Source organism: Rhincodon typus, chromosome 25 (assembly GCF_021869965.1).
Source record: "Rhincodon typus isolate 14 chromosome 25, sRhiTyp1.1, whole genome shotgun sequence".
NCBI classification, from domain to species: domain Eukaryota; kingdom Metazoa; phylum Chordata; class Chondrichthyes; order Orectolobiformes; family Rhincodontidae; genus Rhincodon; species Rhincodon typus.
This window is the reverse complement of record NC_063356.1, coordinates 12,462,783-12,487,123: the sequence shown is the minus strand read 5'-3', so window position 1 is coordinate 12,487,123 and position 24,341 is coordinate 12,462,783. Positions and strand designations below refer to the sequence as shown.

Here is a 24,341-nt window from a genome sequence, read left to right as displayed (position 1 = left end):
ATGCTGCTTGGCCTGCTGTGTTCATCCAGCCCTGCACCTTGTTGTCTTTGATATACAGTTACATATAGTTACATAACGGGGGATAATATTTTGATGAATGAGCCAAAATGGACCAAGTTGTCTACCACAGCGATGATTTTTGTATGAAGTGTAAAAAGCTTTGAAAAACCTGTGGACCTGGAATTCAGGCTGGTACTTAGGAGCAAAATATGCTCATTATCTTTAGAAATAGCTAATGGAGCTGCCGATTCCTCAGTTCTGTGTTAGAGGACAGGTCCAATCTCCACCAAAGGGTAGGGCACGGAGGCAGGTCCTGAATCCTCTTCAGCTGAAAAGAAATTGAATCCCGTGCTGGTCCAGTCTTCCAAGGAGCCCAGTGCTATGGCAATATATGGTTTTATATGCATGTTGCACCCTGGAGTAGTGATCAAAGAATTCAATCATATGTTGGAAGGATATACAAATTTCCACATTATTAACAAGACCATCAAGTTCTTGGCCATCAAGTCCTGGAGTAAGATTTGAGCCTAGAGCTCCTGACGCAGAGGTGGACTAGAACTGGGCCATAAGAGCTCCTGTAGAGCTGCCAAAAGCACCATTATTACCACATCAATATAGATTCCCTGTAGAGGATCTGTGCACTATAAAGGATCAAACCTTTCTTACAAATAAATGGATGACTATCAAACTCCTCTAAACCATAGAAAGAAGATTAAGACATACTCATTATGTAACTGTAAAGTTCCTAATCAAAACCTGGAGCACCATCATGAAAAGAGGATATTCATAAGTGGCCTACAATGAATCCATTCTATTCCTGTATATAAACTGACATTGTCCCAGCAACCATCAGTTCTGAGGAAGGGTCATCAGACCCAAAACATTTACTCTGATTTTTTCCTTCACAGATGCTGCCAGACCTGCTGAGCTTTTCCAGCAAATTCTGTTTTTGTTCCTGATTTACAGCATCCGCAGTTCTTTCGGTTTTTAATCCATTCTGTTACTGGAAGCCTTGGCTTGGAGATCTGATTAGATGTTGATACAGGTATTTGATATTTTAAGAAAAATTACTGACGATCAAAATTTGCTTTTTCTTTTTTCACTCCTTCTGGATCTTAATTCAGCGCAACAGATTGATAACCTTATTTGGTATCATTAGCCCTAAGAAGAAAGATTGGTGGCAGTGAATCTACCTAAGCCATTTCACATGGTCCCAGTCAATTTGACCTCAACAGATGCTATGCTGGCAGAACTGGGTATCTGAAAATATGCCATGCTGACATAGGGAATAGTGAAGCCATGGTGAGCTTTGAAAACAAGCATGAGAATTTTAAAATAGGGTTGATTCTGACAAGCATCACCTTCCCCACCCCCATCTCCAACAAAAGCTATCCTCCTGTTCTAAGTCATGTTGGTCCATTTCTGCTACACTGGACCACTTTCCCTTTGGAAGCATTAGAGGCAATTGAGAACAAAATGTCTGAAAGTAATTAACTAATTTAAATGTAATCAGTACTGTGAGAATGATTCTAGAGCTCTTAAATGGGAGAGAACTGGGTGAGTTCAGATAAAAGGTCAACGTTCACTTATTTTTCTCTATCGAACTCTCCTGTTGTATTTTCCTCAGTGTTTACTTCAGATTTTGAAAGTTTGAAGGTTTCTTTTTTAACTCAATGAGTCAGTTTTCTAAGAAATGCCATTTGTTTTTTTTTCTCAGGTATCTGTATGGATACAACAAAAAAGTGCATTTACTCACTCATTGTAGAACAGGGTGCCTGTTATTCTTTAGTTTCGATAGAGCTGCGTTCTAACAGTGATGATACCTAAGAAGTATTCATAGGCTGTAAGACACTTTGGAATGATCTCAGATTATGGAATCCACCATAAAATTCAAGATCCTCCTCTTTTCCTTTAGCCTTGCTTATGGATTGAGAAAGGGAAACCCACCAAGCTGAGTGAGACAGGGCAAGGAAAAAGCAGTTGTAAAGACAGTTACCCCTTTGGGATGGAGAGATTTGGGAGGTGCACAACAGAGAAGTAAGTAAGGTACAGTTAGGGGATGAGCACGAATCAGTTGTATGAAGGACACAGGTAGCGGGGCAACATAGCACAAAGATGGTGTGGCTCTACGTAGAGCATAGGCAGGGTATTAGAATAGAGCAGAGTGGAAAAGTACAATTGATTCATAGAACAAAGGGGAAAAGGATGGTTTGTAGACCAGGGACCAGTCAATGTTTATCAAGTCCAGAAAAGAATGTCCCCCCCTAGCACTGGAGACAATGCATTGACATAAGGACATCTTTAACCCCTTCTTGCATCTCCGCTGGCTCAGTTGGGCTAACGGTCTGTGCGACGGCAAAAGGTCTCAGTCATGAAAAGCCTGAGCTTGAATGCTTCAATTCAGAAGCAATAATACAACCTCCTTTTGATACTCAGTTGATCGAAATCTGCTGGACAGCTGTTTTGACCAGATGTTCCCTTGCTGTAACATATCTCCAACGCTGTGTTGTTGATACTAGCTGGGAACTCCTCCAACTAATCTTTGACACCGTAATAGAACACATGAGAGGAGACCAGCTCCACTACCCACACGCATGATATTGTGAAGTGAACAATAATCCTTTGGAAACTGGGCCTGTGCGTACTGGAGCCCTGGGTCTGTCAGCCTAGGACAAGAACTTTTCCTGAACCCAGGAAGAGATGATTGACCACTGATCGTCTAATCTTGCTCAGCAGTGCTTTGCATTTTACTCTCGATTAGAGAATGAATAAATAAAATGGGGCGATGTGGTTAGTGGCTCTGCTATAGGAATGAAAGGTGGGAAGTCAGGTTACTTGATAATTCCTTCGTTGAGTACATGCCCAGCACTGTGATAGATACAAAAGGACGTTTATTTTAGGAAAGGGCTGACTTAACTGTGATGCTGAAGAAATAACTGAGCAAGATAGGAGACAGTATATTTGAAAACAATGATTGTACTGTGATAGTTCGTCCCTTTACGAACCTGACCACGTTAGGTCTTCTCCTGACTCTCTGTCCCCCTCTACGCGTGCACCCCTCCAGCAGCTGTCTAGCATTGTCTTCGTGCCCACCTAAGAGTCTGATGGTTTGTTATTTCTCCTCTGCACGCGGCAATTTCTTGTGGGCAGAAGTTTTTTGTTTTGCAGGGAAAATAAACATATAGAACTCAAAACATATTTACTTACTTCAACACTCATTTTAACCCGAGAGACTGCAGACATTGCATTTTGGTCTTGCTTTCAAGTGGAGACTGTGCGATGTCTTCAATTTTTCAATACCCAGGAAGTTGGATATGGAATTGGAGAAAGATGGGGGAGAGATGGCAGCTTGGAATTTTGGGTCAGGACTTATTTTTCGTTCAAACCCTCTCATCATCATTTCACTTTCACTACGCTGATATAGATAGTTTGGGGGCAAGTCACGTTTACAGCACTATATCAGGATCTACATGAATACTCTACGTACCATTTTATTACATAATAATATTCCCAGCATGTTGGTGGTGTCCATGGGGCATTTGAGATGGCAGGTTACCCCACCTCCCTCTATACAACCTGCACTACCCTTGCCTGCCATCTCGATGGCATAGATACTTCCTTTACCTTTGTTAGCTCCACCTAAACTTCAGTCACAATAGCCACTAATAATGCTGCTCCTTGTTATACCATTTTCATCCTCGCCTCTCTCGCTCTCTCTCTCTCACACACACACACACTCACACACACACATTTTTGATCTTCTGGGCCTGTAAACTACAGTGGCCTTTTAAAAACTGCTATTTCCTCATGAGGACTGCCCTCCTGCCAGAGCTAAAGCCCCAAATTCCTGAAAGTGTCCTGCTTTTTGGGAGGTCACCCACAAACAAGGGGCAGCTTCAAGTATCGACTTTAATCAGCTGAAATGTCTGGTCTGTTGTGCCTCTGTGTATTTGCTGAAGGATGGAGTGTTCATATCTCTCTGTGTGGCTTTTGTTCTCCTACATTCCACTGGTTTTTACCAGGTGTCTCTGGTTGGGGTTTTGCAGCCAGCTGCTTCTCGATTTTACCACGGAGATTTCCACTTTGTTCATGAGAAAAAAATCATATTGGCAAGAGACCTCAAGTCAAAGAAGATTAATATCATGATTAATGGACCTTAATCATTTAATAATCTACAACTGTAATCATTTATACCTAATTAAATTACTGGCAAAAATCTGATCGCTTTCAGTAGGACATAGCTTCTCAGATGAGATCATTTCCCAGAAATACGTCAGTCTCCTTTTTTCACTATTTCTTGAAGAGACTGACTCCGCAGAATTAACAGACCCTGCTTAATAGGAAGTACCTTGTCCTTCTTAGGTTTGGGTAGTGAAATCAAGAGGTAAATTAACCATAGGGCATCACAAACACGTCTTGTCCCCACCTGATTTCTCAAAACAAGCTATTTTTCCAGAAGACATTATTAAGCAAGGTTACTGACTGAGCTAGATCGTCCCTTCCAAGCCCAAGAACATGAGAACAAATTGCAATGCTCCTCCCTTCACTATCCAAATGCTGTCCCCTTTAGCTGAGTCAGCAACACCAGGCACTACATCTTGCATCTTCCAATTCCCTGCTGTGGCTCAGTTGAAATGTGCATTTATGAACTAATCCAGAGATTAGTACCTTGGACAAGGTATCAAGTAATCTCAGCTAGTAGCCTATGGAATGCAGTAGTAATCATATATCAAAAGAAAGATAGTCAAATGCAAACTTCATCAGGGGCTAAGGGATTAGTCGTGTTTCCTGTGGGGCCAGAAAGAGATAATGAATGAAAGAGAAGGTTCACTAAGAGTTGATCCTAGGTATGAAGGAACTGTCTTATGGAGAGATGATGAGTAGGTTGGGCTTGTACTCAAGTCAGACCAAAAGATACCAGTAGAGCAGTGTACAGTGACGTAGGATTTGGAATGCACCACTTGGGAGTGTGGTGGATGTGGATCCCATATGAGGTTTCAACCAAGAGACCATTATTGAAGCCTACAAGATTCTTAGGAGATTTACAGGGTGGATGTGGCAAAGTTGTTTTGCCTTTAGGAAGAACCTTGGCCAAAGGACATAATCTCAGAGTAAAGTGTTGATCTTGAGCCTTGACTGTGTCGTTAAGTATATTCAAGTTGAGAGAGACAGATTTTTAATCATAAGGGAATCAAGGATTAATATAGAAAAGGCGGGCAATCGGATGTTTGGATTGTCAGATCAGTCATGATCTTATTGAATGGTGGAGCAGACTTGATGGGCTGAATGGCCTACTTCTGCTCCTACATCTTACAGAAAAGTCATTCTTAGACTGCTGAAGTAGCCAAAGAATTTGAACACCACTTGCAGGCCATTTTGAATGTCTGTTCCACTGCTCCACTGGTATCTTTTAGTTTGACATTTGTGAGAGAAAATTAATGTCTGATGGAGCAGTTTGCAGTTGCCACCACTTCTGTGATTACCTGTGGGAGGGAAAAGGGGATATCTGATAGATTTGAAGGAAATTAAAATTCCCAGAATTGTGATACAGTTAAATAATAGACATTGCTCTATACCTGCCAATTGGATCAATGTTACCACCGTGCCATGGAATGCTGCTTGACTGCAATCTCTGTGTTAAATTTGTTTAATTTGGTTCTGTTTGTATCTTTAGCAAAGCCAGTATTCATGGCCCGCTTGTAATTTCCTTTGAGCAAGTGGAAGTGAGCTGCCTTGGAGAGAGATAGCTGCATCCACAGAGCTGCGAGGGAGGGAGTTCCAGGATTTCAATTTAGCAATAGTATAGTACAGTACAGTACAGAATAGGGTTTCAAACACAGGAGACCTGGTTTTAAATGATTGTCATCTCTGGCCAAAATGATCAAGCTCCCGAAAGGGGCTGGATCTCAGATTGAGTCATTCGCAAAGTCAACACAAGAAACTGAAAACAGATGAAAGTTCTTCATGAATTACCCTCGAAATTCATTTATCTTCCGTGAGTTCTGATGTGCAATCTCCCCCGGTCAATGGCACTCCACGCTCTGCCAGCAAAGACTTACTTCTCAAGGGCCAGTGACCTGGACATCCTGCTGATTAATGCACTGAGCCAGTTCATTTGCTTGTGTTGTGACTCAAAACAAAATCATGAGACTGACAGATTGATGAATGTCAATTTCAATTTCCCAGCTCACTGAATTCAATTCTAACCACCTCCCCCCCACCCATAGCCCAATCTATTTCCCATTCATTTCAATCTTGGGCGCAATGCCGCAAATGCAAAAATAAGTCAGTGATTTGTTTTTTTACTCTTTTAGATCTCTTGGAAGCTGATAGAGAAAATGAAGCCACAGTCACATAAAAAAATCTGAACTAGCACCAGACAGAGGCCAGTTTGCCTTGGCTCCCTGCAAAAGCACCGTGAAAAAGGACAAAAGGATTTCAATTAACCTGGCAATTAGGGATGGGCAATAAAATCTAGCCAAGCCAGCAACACCCTCATCCTGTGAATGAATAAAAAAATGCCAAATTTCCCAAAATCTACTGTGTAGCTGCCAACATTTCACTATCTATTGTTCATACATGACCCAGACTGAGTGATCCAGATATCTGTTAACTTTTACCCGTTTTTTGGACTCACTTCTTATTCCTAATCTGAGGATATGGGCAGCATGGTGGCTCAGTGCTTAGCACTGCTGCTTCACAGCACCAAAGACCTGGGTTCGATTCCACCCTCAGGCAACTGTCTGTGTGGAGTTTGCACATTCTCCCCGTGTCTGCATGGGTTTCCTCTGGGTGCTCCAGTTTCCTCCCACAGTCTAAAGATGTGCAAGTTAGGTGGATTGGCTATGCTAAATTGCCTGTTGTGTTCAGGGATGTGTAGATTAGGTGGGTTATAGGGGTATGGGTCTGAGTGGGATACTCCAAGGGTCTGAGTGGACTTGTTGGGCCAAAGGGCCTGTTTCCACACTGTAGGGATTCTATGATTCAATATGTATGTTGAGATATCAACTGCTTTCATGTTTAGCAACTGATAAACCTTCTCATTTTTAACTCAGGAGAGCCTGGTTAAATTCACTCCTGTTAAACATAAATTCATTTGTTCCAGGAGAAAGATGTCCACGAGGGAAGGGACCCTTTTCAAATTAATCTTGTTGTGACCAAACAAGGACAAGGAGGTATAAAGAAAGGGATATAGTTCATCTGTCCGCATCCAGGATCTTAATGATTTGGAATATCTGTCTGGAACTGTAAAAACTTGGGGAACATTGTTCAGGAAAAGATCATAACAATACTTTTAGCACCAGTTCTGCAGCAACATATTGGGTTTTAGTCAAATTATTTTGTGTTTCACTATTTGACACTGCTAAGAGGCACAGGCACTGGTGCTTAAGGTAAGACGACTACAGGCAGTCCCTGGGTTGTGATTGGTTTACAAGTCAATTTGTACGTAAGTTAGAACACACTGCAAGACAATACAAAGGTGCTTTTTGTAAGTACAGGAAATGTTCATATCAATACAGTGTGGAGCTGGAGGAACACAACAGGTCAGGCAGCATCAGGGAAGCAGGAAAGTCGATGTTTTGGGTTTACACCCTCCATCAGGACTAGGGAGGGGGATATAAATAGGGGGTTGGGGATGGGGGAAGGTAGGTGGGATGGTGATAGTTGGATGCAGGTAGGGGGTTGTGGAGATTGGTCATGGGAAGGGTGGGGACGGATAGGTGGGAAAGAAAATGGACAGGTTGTGTCAGGTCAGCAAGGTGGGTATGAGAGAAAGGGTTGGGCATGGGATGAGGCCAGGGGTGGGGAGATTTTGAAACTGGTGAATTCTATGCTGAGGCCATTGGTCTGTAGGCTCCCAAGGCGGAATATGAGGTGTTGTTCCTTCAGTTTATGTGTAGCGTCACTGTGACACTGGAGGAGGCCCAGGATGGACATGTCACCAAAGGAGTGGGAGGGGGCATTAAAATGCAACTGGAAGGTATTGTTCATTATAGCGTACAGAGTGCAGATGCTCTGTGAATCGGTCACCAAGTCTGCACTTGGTTTCACCGATGCAGAGGAGGCCACATCGGGAGCAACGGATACAGCCAACCAGGTTGGAGAATGTACAGGTGAATCCCTGTTGGATTTGGAAAGATTGTTTGGAGCTTGGACAGAGGTGACAGGGGAGGTGTAGGAGCAGGTGTAGCACCTCCTGCAGTTGCAGGGAAAGGTGCCGGGGGTGGTGGGGTTAGTGGGGAGTGTGGAGCGTACAAGGGAGTCACGGAGTGAGCGGTCCCTACGAATGTCAGATAGGGGTGGGGAGGGAAATATCTCTTTGGTGGTGGAGGTGGATTGTAGGTCTCATAAGTGGCGGAGGATGATGTGCTGGATGCGGAGGTTGGTGGGGTGGTATGTGAGGATCAGGGGTCTCTGGGACTTTGTTGGTGGGAGGGGGTTTGTGGGCAGAAGTGCAGGAAATGCAAGAGGTGTGGTTGAGGGCATTTACATCTTTCACCCTAACCTCAAATTCACCTGGACCATCTTCGACACTTCCCTCCCCTTCCTGGACCTCACCATTTCCACTTCCGTTAACCGCCTCATCATCGACATCTATTTCAAGCCCACTGACTCCCATCGCTACGTGGGCTACACCTCCTCTCACCCTCCTTCCTGTAAGAATGCAATTCCATACTTCCAATTCCTCCAACTCTGCTGCATCCGCTCCCAAGATGGAACATTCCACTTCCGGATATCCCTGATGTCCTCCTACTTCAAGGACCGCAACTTTCTCCCTCCTGTGATTTATAATGCCCTCAAACTCTCTTGCATTTCCTGCACTTCTGCCCTCAAACCCCCTCCCACCAACAAAAATAAGGACAGGGTCCCCCTGGTCCTCACATACCACCCCACCAACCTCTGTATCCAGAGCATCATCCTCTGCCACTTCCGTCACCTACAATCCGACCCCACCACCAAAGAGATATTTCCCTCCCCACCCCCATCTGCCTTTCATAGGGACTGCTCTCTCCATGACTCCACATTTTTTGCTCCACATTCCCCACTAGCCCCACCACCCCCGGCACCTTTCCCTGCAACCGCAGCAAGTGCTACACCTGCCCCTACATCACACCCCTTACCTCCATCCGAGGGCCCAAACAATCTTTCCAAATCCAACAGGGATTCACCTGTACATCTTCCAACCTGGTCGACTGTATCCGTTGCTCCTGATGTGGCCTTCTCTGCATTGGTGAGACCAAGTGCAGACTTGGTGACCAATTCACAGAGCATCTGCACTCTGTACGCTGTAATCAACAACACCTTCCATTTACCAACTGTTTTAACTCCCCCTCCCACTCCCTGGGTGACATGTCCATCCTGACCCTCCTCCAGTGTCACAATGACACCACCCACAAACTGGAGGAGCAACACCTCATATTCCACCTTGGGATCCTACAGCCAATGGTCTCAACATTGAATTAATCAATTTTAAATTCTCCCCAACCCCAGTCTCATCCTATATCCAACCTTCCTTCTCATCCCCACCTCCTAGACCTGACACAACCTGTCCATCTTCTCACCTATCCGCCCCTCCCTTCCCACGGACCAATCCTCACCACACTACCTGCATCCACCTATCACCATCACCATCCCACCTATCTTCCCCCAGCCCCACCCTCTCCCTATATTTATTTCCCAGCTCCCTTCCCCCTCCCCAGTCCTGATGAAGGGTGTAAACCCGGAAATGTTGACTTTCCTGCTCCTCTGATGATACCTGACCTGCTGTGTTTCTCCAGCTCCACACTGTATCGACTCTGACTCCAGCATTTGCAGTTCTTGCTATCTCCTAGTCACAGAAATCTTCATATGTCAGGTCTTTAAAATTATATCCCTGTATGAGCTTTCGTTCCTAAGCGTACGTGTCTGTAAATTGGACATTGGTAAATTGGGGACTCCCTGTATTAGATTTTGAACAATGAGGTTTGTGCATTTAAATGAACCAATGTAAACAGATGGAAAAACCAGTGAAGAAAGCAGTAAAAGAAGAAATTGAATGTATTAGATTTTCTGGAGCTCCATTTTGAGATATACAGTAAGATCAGTATGTGTTCAAATACAGGTTTTACTGCTTCTTTTCATTCAGCATTGAAGGAAACTGTAGAGGACTCTCACTGACTCTATACCCCCCGCCAATACGTTTCCATGTCTCCTGTACAGACACAATTAGAGAGGAAATGTTCATGCTCTATTACAATTGTTCCCACTTTTCTGGTTGATTGACTCCCTTTCAAATGGATTGGTAATCATGGATCCCACCCCCATGATTAACTAAGGGAAAAGGCATTCTGGGTGTGGTTGCATGTTTGCATCCCTTCTCTAAGTTTCAGTCTTGTTTTTTTCATTTTTTAAAAGGGCCAACCTTTCTGGAGGAGGCTAAGTTTTCCTGCCACGAGCCTTGGCAATGACACGTGTACCAGGTGATCCTGTGTTGCTCTAGCATTCTCCCCTGTGCACTCCTTTCTAGGTGAGACAGCCAAGCTACTGTACACCACCCATGACACAGTTGCACTTCATCCATGTACTGTCACACATAAAGGGCCATTCACTGTATTTTGTGTGCTCAAGTTCTGGAATCACGATTCTGCTTCTCAGCTTGAAACTGAGCGTTAAACACTTTATCCATCTAAGTGTAACTGAACTTAAGTTTGTTCCGATCAAGCAGCAAGTACTGTACCTCGGTGGTTGACGTGTCGAAAAGTTTGGAGCCTGCTCTGAGTTTTCATACAAATGGTTGTTCTCATTTCCAAGGGTTTGGAATTGAATCGAATTGAATTAGCTTTGTTTTCAAATGAGTGCAGTGAAAAGTTTACAAGTTGCCACTTATGGAGCTGTCCTAGGTAGAAGGTACCCAGGTACAGTTCTTCAGTGCAAGTTCTTAGGGAAATAAAATTAGAAAAATAAAGAAATAAAATGTCCAGCATTCCAGGTGATAGGAGTAAATTAGAAAAATAAAGAAATAAAATGTTCAGAATAACAGCCCTTCCAGCCCAACTCACGCTAACACTAATAAATTGTAAAAGCAATGGTGTCAGCTGGGCTTGAATGGGATCCTCCCTCCTGCTAGCCAACAGCTTGAATGTTCGTGACCTGTAGCTGAAGTTGAGTGCTTAATGATTCTTAGTTCACACTTTACTGCTGAGAGTACATCATGTTGTTTGAGATGCTGCCTTTTAGTTTAGATTTTAAACTGACCTTTAAAGGATATCATGTCACCACTGGAAGAGAAGCAAAGAGTTAATTCTCTTATCGTCTATGCCAATGCCTCACACTCACTAAAAACAGATGGCCTGCTTATTTATCACGTGGTATGATCCCTATGGGGTGGTGCTTCCTTTGCCTTCATAAGTGCAATCACCGAACTCTAAAGGTCATTCATTAGGGGCAATTTTGATTTTGAGTCAATTGCTGATCTAATCACACCATATCATCTTGTGCCCCAACTTTATGTGCAATCCTTCGATTTAGTTTGACATGTCAAATATCAATATTACTGAAATTTCCAGGACAAGTTTTACTTCCAAGAAGGGGGACTACTAATTAAGTGATATCAAGGTTGGATTTCAAGAGCTGGTACATATACAAAGGGAAGCAAAGAGCTGTGTAGATTTGAGACCTCGAGAAAGATTTAGAATACAAAGTATACAGGCAGCGTGTAGAATTTTGGCTTGAACATAGTCAAGAGGAGGATGAATACATCTACAGTTTAAGATAGAAACACTGTCATTCACTTAGACAAATACAGCCTTTTATACACTTCAAGGCAGGAATTTGCCCTGAATACAGGCACTGTTACTAACAGTGATATCCATAGCACACTTTAGCATATGAGCAGATTCATGTACTAATGATTTAGAAGTACAGCCTTAAATAGATTCTAAAATGCATCTTATTAAAGAACCTAAATTGCCCACGGGGAGAGTGGGGAGACAGTGTTATTATGATCAGGTTTTAAGATGGCCTAAGGTGTTCCAATAGGTCTGGGGCTTGGATTAGTAAAATCATAGCAGTCAGAATGAAAATCTGTCCCAATCTTTGAAATATTAATAACCCCCTCATAGAGTGAGCTCTTCTGTATCCAAGATCCTTTCATGTCGATTTTAAACTGAAGCAAAGAGGAACAGGTCACGATGAAGCTCATTTGATTTTTGATGCCCCATATTGCTACTTAAATGTATATTTCAGCAATAAAGAAAACCTTAGATGGGTCTTGGCTTGGATTCAGCCCGACACAGCGTAATAAAAATACAGACCACATGAAAGCAGCCAGAGAGGTGACAGGAAGCATAATATTACCTTTGGCTTTCATTTTGGAAATGTGTGACTAATTTTATCCATTACTTTCTAAATCTCCTTCGGAACTCCTGGCCAACAATTACAAACTGTGAAACATTCACAAAAGCGATAGTTCATGTGTGTCAGGCAATGACAGACCTGGAGTGGAATAAATTTCCATTCTGGCATGTTGATCCCATGCTGGCCTAGTCAACACATGCAGGCGATATAAAACAGGATACTGCTACTCAGGGAGACATTTCCGTTCCCTGGCTCCTCACATGAATCAAAATATTTTCAGCTGAATGTAGGCATGTTTACAGGGGATGGATTGTACAATACTAACAATCGATTACTGAGATGGTGAGGAGGATGGTGCCAATAGTACTGATAAAACCGCGGGCCAAGAAAAAAGCTCAAATACTACATTACTGCAACTTTATTACTGTGTCAACCATGGCTCAGGAGGTAGCATATTTGGCTTTCACTTGGAAAGACTGTGTATTCAACTTCCACTCAAGATAAATTGCAATCATTCTGATAGTCCAGTGCAGTACTGAGAGAATGCTGTAATGACTGAGGTGCCAACTTTCACATACAGTTTCAGAGTCATAGAGTCATACGGGACAGACCCTTCGGTTCGACAAGTCTATACCAAACGTAATCCCAAAATTAACTAGTACCACTTGTCTATTCTTGGCCCATAACCTTCCAAACCTTTCTTATCATGTACAAAACTAAGTGTCCTTTAAACGTTGTAACTGTGCCCATATCCACTACTTCCTCCGGAAGTTCATTCCATACATGAACTACCCTCTGTTTAAAACATTTGCCCCTCATGTCTTTTTTAAAGATCTCTCCCTGAACCTTAAAAACATGGCCTCTTGTTTTGAAATCCCCCATTCTAGGGAAAGTCAGCTATCATTAATTCTATCTATACCCCTCATGATTTTATAAACCTCATGTTGAACTGAAGCCCTGTTTGGCTTCTTAGGTGGAAAATCCCAAAGTGCTGAACAAGGGGATTTATTCCTTGGTGGCCTAGCAGCATTCAGACCAAATACAGATGATCAGGTGGCTGTTTCTGCAAGCTTGTGTACAAATGGATTGCTCTGTTCCCTTCACCACAGCAATAGCTCTGCAGCCTTACATAGACAGTGCTTCAGGATGCTCCAAATGCAAGCTCCTTAGTTCTTTGCATCCACTTCTCTTCCCTGAACAAATGCTGTTTTCGGTGTAGGAATTGGGACAACACAGCAATCTTTCCAATGTTGGAACAAAAGCTGAACCTGGATGTGTCGTCATTCATTGTCCACATATGCTCATGTTCCAACTGGGTGGGTGCATTTATGTCACTTCCTCATTAGCCAGGAATCACACCACACCAGATTATAGTCCAATAGGTTTATTTGAAAACACAAGCTTTCAGAGCGTAGCTCCTTCGTCAGGTGAAGGGGCTACGTTCCGAAAGCTTGTGTTTCCAAATAAACCTGTTGGACTATAACCTGGTGTGATTTCTGACCTTGTCTGTCCCAGTCCAACACCAGCACCTCCGCATTGCCAGGAAGATAGAGGGCATTTCTTCTATACATCCCACCTCCCATTCCCCTGACCCCGAGCTCTCCACCCCTTATCCTCTGCTGAGAATGGCTTGCTTATCACAGGCCAGGGCTGGTAAATAACATTTGTGTCACAGAACACCCAGGTGATTAAAGGCTATGACAAGGTAGAATCTAACCATCATCCCTTGACATTAAGTGGCATTACCATCGCTGAATCTTCCACTATCAACATCCTGAATGTTATCATTGACTAGGACTTGAACTGGATCAGCCATGTTTATCCTGTGACTGCAACAGCAGGGTCAGAGGCTGGGTATTCTGCAGCAATTAAGTCATATCTTGACTCCCCAGTGCCTGTTTAAGGCGCAAGCTAGGAGTGCGACAGAATCTTCTTGTCTGCCCTGGATGAGTGCAGTTTCAACAACACTCAAGAAGCTTGATGCATCTGATATGAAGCAGCCTATTTACTTGGCACCCCATCCCACCACTTTAAACATTCATTTCTTCCACCATTGCTGCACAGTGGACACAGTTTGTGCTGCAGATACAGGGTACAAGGACTCACTAACGTTCCTTCCAAACTTGCAAACTCTACCAGCTAGAAAAACAAAGGCAGCAGAATCATGGGAAGACTACCAGCTGAAAGTTTCTCTCCAAGTCACACGCCATCTTCATTTGGAGCTACATCATTTTCATTGGATAAAAATCCAGGGATTGCCTCTCTTACACCATTGTGTGTGTGTACTAACACCTCAAAGAGCCTTTGTTTCTTCATTGGATTTGGGCATCACGAGCTAGGAAAACACTTACTGTTCATCCCTAATTGTTAAGGGCCAAAATCATTGCTGTGGGTGGTGAGTTACATGTAGTCCAAACCAGGTAAGCCTCCCATTAGTGAACTACAGCAGATGATACTGACAATCGTTCATGGTCATCATTGGACTTTTGATTCAAGATTTTTAATTAAGTTCAACATCTATCATCTGTCATGGCAGGAATTGAATCTGTGTTCTCAGGATATCGCTGAACTCTCTGGATTAATACAACCAATGATAATGCTACTAGGTCACTTTGTAGAATCCCTACAGTGCAGAAACAGGCCCTTTGGCCCAACAAGTCCACACTGACCCTCAGAACATTCCACCCAGACCCATCTAATCTACACATCCCTGAATGCTATGGGCAATTTAGCTAGACCAATCGACCTAGCCTGCACATCTTTGGACAGTGGGAGGAAACCAGAGCACCTGGAGGAAACCCATGCAGACATGGGGAGAATGTGCAAACTCCACACAGACAGTCACCTGAGGGTGGAATTGAACCTGGGTCCCTGGTGCTGTGAGGCAGCAGTGCTAACCATTGAGCCACCATGCTGCCCATCCTCCCCCTAGGAATTTGCAATGTTTCAAGAAGGTGACTCACCACCACTTGGCCTTGTCAGCCATGCTCACATCCCAAGAATATACAAAAAGAAACACCAGGGGCTGAACCCAAGATTTTCCTGACCAAGTTGCTTGATGTGATGCCATTACAAAGTAATGGAGTGAAAATAACAAGAGGTGCTCAGACTGAGCGATTTAGGCCCCTAGAGAACCAGACTTCAGTAAGCCAAAAATGGCCTTTCCTCTTCCTCGAAAGTTATGTTTCATCTGCATCCTGATATATTTGGGGGGATTCCCTCTCCATCAGTCACACAAAGCAGATGCCAGCAGGTGATCAGCTTCACATCCAACGGAAGTGCAGCTCAGGCAGTATGTCAAACAAGTTATGATCACTATTGTCTGATTTGCACCACATCTTAAGAACATTTTTGTCTCAACTACCTCTATAGTAATACACAGACATAGTGATCAATATTTCCCCCTAACTTTTCTCTGCTGTGTGCAGCCTGGTTATTGCATGGCATGGTGCACTGGAGGTTGCTATGCACGCATGTGCACATACATCCCAGAGGGAACATTAACCATGTGCAGCGTATTCAGGATTGTTATACAAAGAACAAAGAACAAAGAAAATTACAACACAGGAATAGGCCCTTTGGCCCTCCAAGCCTGCGCCGATCCAGATACTCTACCTAAACCTGTCGTCTATTTTCCAAGGATCTATATCCCTCTGCTCCCTGCCCATATCATGTATCATGATGCTATTGTGCCTGCGTCTACCACCTCCGCTGGCAACGCGTTCCAGGCACCCACCACCCTCTGCGTAAAGAACTTTCCACACATATCTCCTTTAAACTTTTCCCCTCTCACCTTGAAATTGTGACCCTAGTAATTGAGTCCCCCACTCTGGGAAAAAGCTTCTTGCTATCCACCCTGTCTATACCTCTCATGTTTTTGTAGACCTCAATCAGGTCCCCCCTCAACCTCCATCTTTCTAATGTAAATAATCCTAATCTACTCAACCTCTCTTCATAGCTAGCACCCTCCATACCAGGCAACATCCTGGTGAACCTCCTGTGCACCCTCTCCAAAGCATCCACATCCTTTTGGTAATGTGGCTACCAGAACTGTACGCAGTATTCCAAATGTGGTCGAACCAAAGTCCTATACAACTGTAACATGACCTGCCAACTCTTGTACTCAATACCCCGTCCGATGAATGAAAGCATGCCGTATGCCTTCTTGACCACTCTATCGACCAGCGTTGCCACCTTCAGAGTACAATGGACCTGAACACCCAGATCTCTCTGTGCATCAATTTTCCCCAGGGCTTTTCCATTTACCACATAGTTCACTCTTGAATTGGATCTTCCAAAATGCATCACCTCGCATTTGCCTGGATTGAACTCCATCTGCCATTTCTCTGCCCAACTCTCCAATCTATCTTTATTCTGCTGCATTCTCCGACAGTCCCCTTCACTATCTGCTACTCCACCAATCTTAGTGTCATCTGTAAACTTGCTAATCAGACCATCTATACCTTCCTCCAGATCATTTATGTATATCACAAACAACAGTGGTCCTAACATGGATCCCTGTGGAACACCACTGGTCACAGTTCTCCATTTTGAGAAACTCCCTTCCACTACAACTCTCTGTCTCCTATTGCCCAGCCAGTTCTCTATCCATCTAGCTAGTACACCCTGGACCCCATGCGACTTCACTTTCTCCATCAACCTTCCATGGGGAACCTTATCAAACGCCTTACTGAAGTCCATGTATATGACATCTACAGCCCTTTCCTCATCTATCAACTTTGTCACTTCCTCAAAGAATTCTATCAAGTTGATAAGACATGACCTTCCCTGCACAAAACCATGCTGCCTATCACTAATAAGCCCATTTTCTTCCAAATGTAAATAGATCCTTTCCCTCAGTATCTTCTCCAGCAGCTTCCCCACCATTGACGTCAGGCTCACCAGTCCATAGTTACCTGGGTTATCCTTGCTCCCCTTCTTAAACAAGGGGACAACATTAGCAATTCTCCAATCCTCCGGGACCTCACCCGTGCCCAAGGATGCTGCAAAGATATCTGTTAAGGCCCCCAGCTATTTCCTCTCTCGCTTCCCTCAGCAACCTGGGATAGATCCCATCTGGACCTGAGGACTTGTCCACCCTAATACCTTTTAGAATACCCAACACTTCCCCCCCTCCTTATGTTGACTTGACATAGAGTAATCAAACATCTATCCCTAACCTCAACATCCGTCATGTCCCACTCCTCGGTGAATACCGACGCAAAGTACTCATTAAGAATCTCACTCATTTTCTCTGACTCCTCGCATAACTTCCCTTCTTTGTCCTTGAGTGGGCCAACCCTTTCTCTAGTTACCCTCTTGCTCCTTATGTATGAATAAAAGCCTTTGTGATTTTCCTTAACCCTATTTGCTAAAGATATTTCATGACCACTTTTAGCCCTCTTAATTCCTTGTTTCAGATTGATCCTACTTTCCTGATATTCTTCCAAAGCTTTGTCTGTTTTCAGTCGCCTAGACCTTATGTATGCTTCCTTTTTCCTCTTTGCTAGTCTCACAATTTCACCTGTCATCCATGGTTCCCTAATCCTGCCCTTTCTATCCCTCATTTTCACAGGGACATGTCTGTCCTGCACTCTAATCAACCTCTCTTTAAAAGCCTCCCACATATCAAATGTGGATTTACCCTCAACAGCTGCTACCAATCCACACTCCCCAGCTCCTGCCGAATTTTGCTATAGTTGGCTTTCCCCCAGTTCAGCACTCTTCCTTTAGGACCACTCTCATCTTTATCCATCAGTATACTAAAACTTACAGAATTGTGATCACTATTCCCAAAGTAATCCCCTACTGAAACTTCAACCACCTGGCCAGGCTCATTCCCCAACGCCAGGTCCAGTATGACCCCTTCCCGAGTTGAACTATTTACATACTGCTCTAGAAAACCCTCCTGGATGCTCCTTACAAATTTTGCTCTGTCTAAACCCCTAACACTAAGTGAATCCCAGTCAATGTTGGGAAAATTAAAATCTCCCATCACCACCACCCTGTTGCTCCTACATCTTTCCATAATCTGTCTACATATTTGTGCCTCTATCTCACACTCGCTGTTGGGAGGCCTGTAGTACAGCCCCAACATTGTTACCGCACCCTCCCTATTTCTGAGCTCTGCCCATATTGCCTCACTGCTTGAGTCCTCCATAGTGCCCTCCTTCAGCACAGCTGTGATATCCTCTTTGACCACTAATGCAACTCCTCCACCCCTTTTACCTCCCTCTCTATCCCACCTGAAGCATCTATATCCTGGGATATTTAGTTGCCAATCTTGCCCTTCCCTCAACCAAGTCTCAGTAATAGCAATAACATCATACTCCCAGGTACTAATCCAAGGCTTAAGTTCATCTGCCTTACCTAATACACTTTTCGCATTAAAACAAATGCACCTCAGACCACCTGTCCCTTTGCGTTCATCATCTGCTCTCTGCCTACTCTTCCCCTTAGTCACACTGACTTCATTATCTAGTTCCTTACAGGCTTTAGTTACTATCTCCTTACTGTCCACTAACCACCTCATCTGGTTTGCATCCCCCTGCCACATTAATTTAAACCCTCCACAACAGCATTAGCAAAAGCACCCCCTAGGACATTGGTTCCAGTCCTGCCCAGGTGGAGACTGTCTGATTTGTAATAGCCCCACCTCCCCCAGAACCGGTCCCAATGTCCCAAAAATCTGAATCCCTCCCTCCTGCACCATCTCTCAATCCACTCATTTATCCTGCCTATTCTTTCATTTCTACTCTGACTAGAACGTGGCACTGGTAGCAATCCTGAGATTACTACCTCTGAGGTCCTACTTTTTAACTTGGCTCCTAACTCCCTAAATTCTGCTTGTAGGATCTCATCCCGTTTTTTACCAATATCATTTGTGCCTATATGCACCACGACAGCTGGCTGTTCACCCTCCCCCTTCAGAATGTCCTGCAGTCGATCTGAGACATCCCTGACCCGTGCACCTGGGAGGCAACATACCATTCGGGAGTCTCGTTTTCGACCACAGAGCCGCCTATCTAATCCCCTTACTTATGCACCTATAGTATATGGCGGGAAGATTGCCCATTGGCTCATGATGTTTTATCATGGCGGGAATATAAAATCTCCAGCTGATTATCTCCATCATCAACTGTCTTAAAACTAGCTCTAAGCCTCACAACAAATTGGAACATTCATTGTGTTAGAACATTCACTGGACCTACACCAGAATGTGGAGCAGCACAAAAACAGAATATTAAGTTGCATGTGACTTATAAAGAAAATGAATTGCTTGTGAAGGTTTTCCCCTGTTGGTTCAGCTAGTTAAGGCAATAAGTCAGAAGGTTCCAGGTTCATGTATGTGTTGTGTTGGCTGATCTCAGAGGGGCTTGAATTGGCCTCAGCACGTTTTGTATTATGGAGGGGAAATGTGTTGCGATTCCAATGTCGAATCATTATTCGGTGGATTCCCCCCAACTGCAGTGTGTTGAGTACTTTTGTCGGGAGCACTTAGCTGGATTGCCAAGTCTTGTCAGCACTTCTACAGGATGAACTGGGGCTGAGGTGAAATGCAGAAGAGAGATTGATGCCTGAGAGGCTGTTCTCCAGCAGTACCCAACAGGGGAGCAGGAGAGAAAACTGACAGAATGAAAAAGAAAACACAAATCAAAGTGAATCCAATTGGAAATTTCTGAAGCTCTGACGACGTCGCGCAGAAAGCACAAACAGCAAAGAATGTCTACATAAATCTCTGTTAGCTACAGTATGGAGAGACAGTCTTGTCTACTTCAGAAAGTATTATTAAGACAACAAGCAGCAAACTGCAAGAAATAAATGTGCTACCTTCTATCAGCTGAGAACCTTACACTTGCCTTATATTGTGATACCTGCTGTAGGCAAATATAAAGCCAAATGTGTGAATCAAAGATTTAAAAACAATGGAAATTCAGGTAAACCTCTGCACCAGTGAGGTAGTATTTTCCAAAGATAGCTCTAAATTGGAATTGTGCATTTGTTATGGAAATGAAAACAAATCTCTGTACCCGTGAGGTTTTATTTTCCAAAAATAGCTTAAAATTGGAATCATGCATTTCTTGTGATGAGTGTGAGCTCTGGTAGTGTTGAGGAATCTTTGTGCACATTTTACAACCCAGTGAGAGCATCAAATGTGTCCAGTTCAGTCCTAATGCATGTTAACAACAGACTGAGGCTCTTGTGGTTCTGGCCAATTAAGTGTTTGCAGGTTAGGTACTGCACTTAAATGGAGTTCTGTGGAAGACTCATATTTGACTTAAAAGATTCATACTGTTTCTGTCTCCATGGAAGCTGTCAGACCTGTATGTCTAGCACTTATTGCTTTTGCTTAAATGAACTTAGGTTGAACAGTAATATTCCCTCTTCACTATCCCATCAAACCATTCCCAAGTTCCATTCACTCTGGCCTGTTCCTCACACGAAAAAATATTTAAAACAGTCCATAAAGCAAAATGTATGAGATATATATAACTTACACTGGTGTAGTAATATGATAATAAAAGGTTTAATGCAATACTGGAAAAGCACTGAGCAACAATCCAGATGTGAAATGTTTAAGAATATGAGCAGATGCTTTTGCAGATGATTTAAACTCCTTGAAATCCATGACAGACACATAGTTTTCAGCCCCATCCCAGATATTAAGTATTTCAGCTCTTTCATATGTTACATTACACAATTGCTCTGAAGTTTTCAGAGGTTCAATTTTTCTAGTAATAGCTCAAAATATTTGTAGCCTTTTGTGGCTATGTTCTAGTTTAATCATCCATTAGCACCATTATGAATTAACAGCCTTTTATACTGCTAAAACACATAGCATTGTGAATATTGTCATTACGCTGTACAAAATCTCCCCACCAATAGATAAGTACACAAGAATGCAACTATTCTGCAGTTAACCTGCCATCAGTATAACACATAGGATCAATATCCTGGACTTATCTTCATACATCAAAAGTTATTAACTTTTTTTACTCCTCACATTCACACTTGCTCCTCTTTCTACCAGTACTTTTCAATTTACTTTCACTTTTCACCTTAACCCTCTCTGGGTTGCAATACGTATTGGCTGAAAGTGAGGTGCAAGCGATTTGTTCATTTCTCAGCCCTATTCTGTGCTAAGGTAAGGAAGTCCACAACAGAATGGGGGCAGGGGAAAATAACACAACATCTAAATGCCCGCTTTGTCCCTGTCAAATAGTTCTTGGACTCAACTACTTGGCTGCTATGGTGGCAAACCTTAGATTAAGACCTTCCTATGTCTTCAGAAGTTAGCACTGACACCTTTAACCCATGCATTTGTATCAAATTGGTAGCAATATCCTATGCTATGTAATCTGTTTAGGAATTTTTTTTCTTTTGTTAGTTGTTTTTACCGAATGCATCACACTTCCACTTAACCAAAAGCTGACAGCAGATCCAAGCTCACAATCTGTTTTTGGTAATTGTTACCATGAAACAGTTATAGAAATATCCACAACTGGAACTATTTAACTAAAAGGCCAGATCAAAGGAGTGAAATTGTGTTGATTATAAATGAGAGAATCAGATCCAAATCAGACAAACCCCCAGGAACCCTGTTAGCATTTTAGAAACCTTTTTCAAATTAACTAAGCTGAGCTGTAAGCAAAATTACAAGCCCCATTAAAATTATCTTAAAACTAAGCTGTAAAGTTGTGAGAATGGGAATGGAACAAAATTTTGAACACCAATTTCTGAGAAAAATGAAAATGATAGACTTACCCTGAAACACAGGCAGAATTGTTTCAAGTTCTTTGACAGGTTAAATGCTTCTTAATTTCCTTCCTGTTGTCACTTTCTTTGTTAGCGTTTAGTTTCCTCACCAAGCTTTTCTGGTGTTATTTTGGTGTGTGTGTGTGTGTGTCAAGTTGTCCAATTTATGAAGCTTCTTTTTCTTCCTTTGCAGTGCAGTATGCAGCTCTTTTATTTTAGCTGGGCTGCATTCACAGTGCAGAGGCTTGTACTCGTGGGTGAGCAGTTTATGCAAGGAATAGGGCTTGAGGTTAAAGCCAATTGATTGCAGGGCTGTCTGCACAGGAAGGAGAGATATACATCCAGCTTGTGCTGCCTCTTCTGCAGCATCGGCCAATACCAGTAGAGCATATCAGTTGGGTGGAACGAACACACATTGAAAGAGGAGAGACTGTTGCTTGAGGGACTTTTAACTCCTCAAAGGCCACGCTATTATTTTGTATCTAACAGGTTATTTGGACTGGGCAAAAATGCAGTAATGTTATAGCATTAGGGCTAGGATGAGTTAGTATGCTAGTCCAATTTTAGAGTGATATAAAAATAAAACCTGTATTTTAAATATAGAATTTGCAGGGGTTTAATTAGCAAAATGCGTTCAAAAGGCATCAGGCACACCATCGCCTGGTGGGATGTGGTTGTTACTAGTAATTCCTAATGTAAGATGTTTCTATTTATGGCAGGGAAACAGTTGGAGGCTACTGACAGCAAGATTCGCTGCCTCTGCTTTCACATATCTCTTATATTGCTGTTTAGAGAAAGAAAGAAGAAAATGCTTGCATCCTTATGATGTCTTTCACAATCCCAAAGTGCTTTACAAACAATAAAGTCACTTTTGTATTTCGGTTGCTATTGTAGCTAATTTGCACAGTCCAGCTCTCTCAAGCAGCAAGACAATAATGACCAGATCGCCATTTCTTTTCATGATATTGCCTGAGTGTGAAACGTTAATCAGGACATTAGGAAGAATTGACTTTCTCATCTTTACTATGGTGCTCTAAGATCTTGTATATCCATCTCAGAAGGCAGAATGCTTTTACAATTCATTTGTGGGGGGATGGCATCTCCAACTGAGCTTTCCCTCAGTACTGCAGTGGAACATATGTTTCAAGGTCATGCCCAAGTCGCTGGGTGTGATTAATCCACGACAGTCTGACTCAGGTGAGAGTATTACCATGGAGTAACAACATCAGGGTTGGCTATGTCCACATTGCCAGCATCTCCAACCAGCACTTCACTGTGTGCAACACCTCTCAAGCTGCCAGATGGAAACTTCCATTGGTGACAAATGGCAAGCGTAACTGAAGGACACAGCTTTTTGAAAGGGGAGATGGGGGGAGTTCACCCACGTGTATTCTCCGTAACAACTATTTCCCCATTGCTGCTGAGGTTTGGAATTGAGATTGTGGAAGAACTTTATGTTGAATTGAACCCTCCGTGATAAACATGGCATCACTGACTAACTGCACAGTGGGGTTGGCTAGCAGTTGGCAATTGCTGCCCAGTGTAAAAGAACAACCTAACAGAGTTCAGCTAATTCTCTGCCCTCCCATGGGATAATAATTGAAGTTTCCGAGCTATCATGCTTTAAAGAAGGATGGGGAATGGTAGTTATTTTCCACACGTTTAGAATTCTTGCTTGTTGGTTCAAAGCAGACATCTGCATGTCACTCCTTTATTTATCGGTTGTTCTAAATCTTGAGCAGGGGTAGCACCTGGAGCCTGCATCATAAATGAATTATGGTGTCATTTGGTTTCTCAGAGCTAGCTGGAAAGAAAAGGCAAACATTAACCCTTTCCTTGGCATGGACTTACCTTTATGTTTGGATGTAAGGCAAAGAGGCTTTATTTTTCTGAATGAGGAATTTATTTCAAATGGGGAGAACCAAAGGGATGTCATGCAGGTCTCTTTATAGAAGCTCAAGAATCACACAACACGAGGTTATAGTCCAACAGGTTTATTTGAAGACACAAACTTTCAGAGTCTCTCTCCTTCTTCAGGTGTCAGAGAGAGAGGTGGCATCTGACACAGAATTTATAAGCAAAAGATCAAAGAACTGATCCGAATGTATTGAACAAACCTAAGATGGCTATTAAATCTTTAATCAGTTAGAAAAGATTAATATGCAAATTCCAGAATTTCTTTCACGTCACTGCCCTGAGATATCTAAAGGTTTTATCAGTTCCCTCAGTATACCAGAGGTGACATCCCA

General features: G+C 43.0%; 1 long non-coding RNA gene across 1 annotated transcript in view; it reads right to left on the bottom strand.

The window, feature by feature from the left end:
• Positions 1-22,415, bottom strand: part of LOC125486103 — a 62,294-nt gene extending 39,879 nt beyond the window's left edge. The window contains exon 1 of the long non-coding RNA XR_007264788.1: positions 22,102-22,415. This is a non-coding gene — a long non-coding RNA (uncharacterized LOC125486103). The remainder of the gene's footprint in view (positions 1-22,101) is intronic.
• Positions 22,416-24,341: the final 1,926 nt, after the last annotated feature.